This window comes from Empidonax traillii, unplaced genomic scaffold (assembly GCF_003031625.1).
Source record: "Empidonax traillii isolate 1590-97213 ecotype Southwest subspecies unplaced genomic scaffold, ASM303162v1 scaffold1326:size130416, whole genome shotgun sequence".
NCBI lineage: Eukaryota > Metazoa > Chordata > Aves > Passeriformes > Tyrannidae > Empidonax > Empidonax traillii.
In genome coordinates this window covers 8,791-12,741 of record NW_020956519.1, presented here as the reverse complement: position 1 = coordinate 12,741, position 3,951 = coordinate 8,791, and the positions used below count along the sequence as shown (strand labels likewise).

Below are 3,951 nucleotides of genomic sequence, written 5' to 3'. Positions count from 1 at the left end.
GGAAGAAGATCATTTAACCTATTGACCTTAACTCAGTACTACTGAGGTTTTTATTAAAGAAAGAAAAATTACTTTTAGGTTTTATAGAAGAATTTTCTTTACATTTACCCTTTTTTCTATGCACACCCCTGAAAATTGTTGGAGTGGTCAACATAAGGATATTACAGCGTGAGATGAAAAGGGTTTTCTCACATGAATCTTTGCAAGGGATTTTAGTGCTACAGAACTCTGCTCTGGCCATCAAATATGCTGAAGAACATAGGAAGATTCCTTTAGAACAGAGCATATGGATGAATAACTAAGGCTGTATGAGCTTGTGATTAATTTCAGACATGGTATCTTTATAACAAGTACAGTGTCCAAAATAATAAATAATCTCTTACACCACTTCTGGGACATGCATAATACTTTTTTAGTGTTGTGACATAATGGTAACATTCTAGTGCAGTGTTTGGTTTTCCTTCATGTTCACTTTAAATCTGAAATTATCCATCTAGTGACGTCTAGTGTACTCTTATGAATATGCAAAGAAAATTAAGAAAAGGAGGTTACATAAATTGTGCTTGACCCAGATACTGTTTTCTTAAGATACTTCATAACCTTGATGCAGAGAATGTTGGCAGTTTTATCTTGTAAATTACAGAAGTGAATTGCTTTTAAGTCTTAGTGTATCAGATCAGTGGTGGGCAAAGTCAAAGGTGCTGCCACAGGACTGAGGGTGTGGAGAGACTCAATAAGGGAAAAAGTGAAATGGGGTATAGATACACTAGAAAGGTATTTTGAAGGAGGAATATAAAAGACTGAAGTGGAGGAGGCTGGAATACACATTGCAAACAAAGAAATGTGGAGAATGCAAAAAGAATAGACAAGTTGGGCAAAAGTAGAGTAACATATTTTCATCTCTGCTATTGTTGCAGCAGGTAACTGCTTATACGAGGCTACAGTGGTGGTGGGCAAGTGTCTAAAAAGTGTTCATATGTCAAGACAGGGAAAGACAAATGTCACAGAATCCAGAAATCTGGGCCCCGTGTGATTACAGTAAACCAGCTTTTAATTAACATTTAAAATGTAACTCAGGACCAGTTACAAATACAAAAGCATAAGTAGTTATTCCAGTATAAACAGGAACGTTGTTTCTTAGGTCTGCTGAAGTAGCATGTCAGATTTAAAACTATGAACATTGAAGTATTGCCAAAAAAAAAAAGTGAACTTTCTTTTCATCCTTCAAGTAGATAATTCTTTTGACGGGGGGGGGCGGGGGAAAAATAGTATCACCATTCTTTTGCCAGTGCTTCCACCATTCAGAACTGAGCATTGCCTGCTTCTCCATTTCTGGCTGTAGACTTGGACTTTTCACGATTCTTAATTAACATTGATCAGATCTTAAGAGCTTCTGATATGTCAAAACATTTCAGTAGAATGATTTTTTTACATGGATTTGAATGTCTCATGCTTCTGGGGTTGCACTGAAGTGGCAAAATCTGCTCTGAAGGGTAAGAAATGCTAAGAACAAGATGCCTGTCTCATTGAGTTCTAATCTTTGATTATGGGGTTTCTTATATATTTATAAAAGATGTAAAATAGTTGTCATGCCTGGTTTTTAGTGGCACATTTTAGGAGTTACCTCTGAGACCTCCAGCCTCATACAGTTTAAAGCTTCTGTCTATACCTGCCAGCTGTGCAGTCACAGCATGGGAATCAGCTTAACATTATAGCAAAAGAGACGCTGAGGGACTCATTAGATGAACTGCAAAATTAATTACTTGGAAAGAGATGTAAGCAAAGCTTTAGTAAACCACTGTGAAGATCAGAGTGTGGTGATGTGGGGAAAAGCAGTCTGGCTGTGGCAGTGTGGAATATTTGTTTGGAGCAGGAAAAGATCTAAGATGTTGGGCCCAGTCAGTGGCCACCTGTCTGACCATGTGCTGCTGCAGAGCCAGAACTGGTTGGGCTTGAAAATACATCAAAATTCCTTCCACTTCCCTGTGTAGGCAAAAGCCTGCACTGTGGAGAACTACTTATATCTGTCAGTCGTTTTGGGAACAGCAGACTGACTGCTTCCCCAACAGTTTGAAAACCTCTACGTCCACATAATTTTATTTTTGGGAGAGCTGAGGTACTGTCTGATACATGGGAAACGCTGACAAAACAGGGCTTTGGCATGAGCCTGCACAATTCCTCCCTAGGATATTTGGGTTGCATGTTCTTATAGACCCTAATACAAAGAAACTTTTGAAACAATCTTACTTAGGAGATGAAAAAACTGGATACTATTGCACTAGAGCAGTACTAGCTTACCCTAAAAAAAAAAGTTAACACTCTTACTTAAATATTATATATGCATGGTGGCTGCACAGCCTGTGGTAACTACAGTCTGCTCTAATTTCCTGATCAAGCAGCAGAGAAATTCACAAGCTGAGACTAAGTGGGAATTAAAAGAGAAAAACTTCCTGGCTTGTGCAGATGCAATTACCTTTTGCTTTGTTTATGAAGTCAGAAATGACAAATAGTTTCTGATGAAATATGTATGGGGCAGCATCTGTTCTACTGTAGGGTATTGCAAGAACTGTAAAACATTGTCAAGCTGATTGGAAATCCAACGTTTCCTTTGCAACTTCCCCTGTTATCAATCTTGTGAGCAGTTAATAGACCTCAGCCCTCAGACTCTCAAGGCTTGTCTCATAACAGTGACCGATAGGCTGGGGACTAATATTGTGTGCCTTGAGAAATCGCCTCCTTTCTCTGAGAACCTTGACAAAGAAATTGGACTCTTTAAACCACTTAAGGGGGTGATCAAAACTGTCCAGCTTGAACTGGAGGGGTTTTTTTTGACAGTTCTTGGAACAGGCCCATAAAGGAGAGTTCCATTGCTGAGCTACTGCTCATAATCATGAAAGATCTTGTCATGGTACGAGTTTCCTTTGCCATAATGGGTTATGGACAAGCACGAGACCAGTCATAAAGTGTTGCCATCAAATTTTTAGGATGAATGTCACAAGTAGAGGGCACATTTATTGCTGGTGTTGAGCAAGAATGCTTGAGGACTGGGTAAGATACTATCTACTGAGGTCTGTTGTAAATAAAAAGTGTGTTTATGTTTTGGCAATAATTAGCCTTTTTGTTTGATGTATGAGTTGATGACTCAATTTAAGTAAGCTACCAAAGCTTTAGATACTGAAATTATTTCCTTTCAAGCCAGTGATCTGAGGCTCAGGGGAAGCAAGCTCTCACAAGGAAGAATGAAAAGGGCCATGTGATTTTTTAAAAAATAATATTTTAGTAGAGGTCTCACTGAAGGAAGGCAGGGTGCTGACAGGATACAGCACAGATCCATGACTTTTGCTTGTAGTTCTACCTCAGTCCTGTTTAGGAGAGAGTTTTCCAGTTAGTTCACACACACACACTCCCCAAACTTAGAAGGGATTTTACAGAGACCTAAAAACCCAACAATTAGAAAAGCCACTTATTAGCCCTTGAAAGGTGGGTTGGTTGGTGGGGCTGGGTTTTATTCGAAGTAAATTAATGCTGAAAGAAGCCTAGAAGCAAGGGGCTGGGCATAAAGAATTAACTCTGTCACTGCTCTTGACTTTTGCTCTACCAGCTTGGTTTTCTCAGGATTTTAGCTGCTTGGCTTGACAGGAGAATTCATGCAACTCTTTTTGATGCTTTTGGTTTTCCAATGCTTTTAGATTTATAGGTGATGTTGAGCCCTGACAATAGGAATCCAGCCTCCTGAACTGGAATGCTCTTAGCTTCTAAAAAATCTGCTTTCTTCAATCAAAGTCATAAATACCATGATGTTGCTTCTGTCAAATCTCTTTATTGCACAGCCATGTGGGGAAGAGATTACATTTTTTTTTTCTCAGCCACCACGATAAACTTTTGATATGGAGTTGTGAGAAGAGGTAGAGGAAAGATGCCACTAAGAGAAGGGAAGACAAATGGAAAATC

At 39.1% G+C, this 3,951-nt stretch overlaps 1 protein-coding gene across 1 annotated transcript in view; it reads left to right on the top strand.

Moving 5' to 3' along the window:
• The window catches only part of DDX18 (DEAD-box helicase 18), a 13,552-nt gene extending 10,706 nt beyond the window's left edge, over positions 1–2,846 (top strand). Inside the window, exon 15 of the transcript XR_003573809.1 lies at positions 2,836–2,846. The gene's annotated coding sequence lies outside the window, so the exon portion shown is untranslated. The remainder of the gene's footprint in view (positions 1–2,835) is intronic.
• The last annotated feature ends 1,105 nt before the right edge of the window (positions 2,847–3,951 follow it).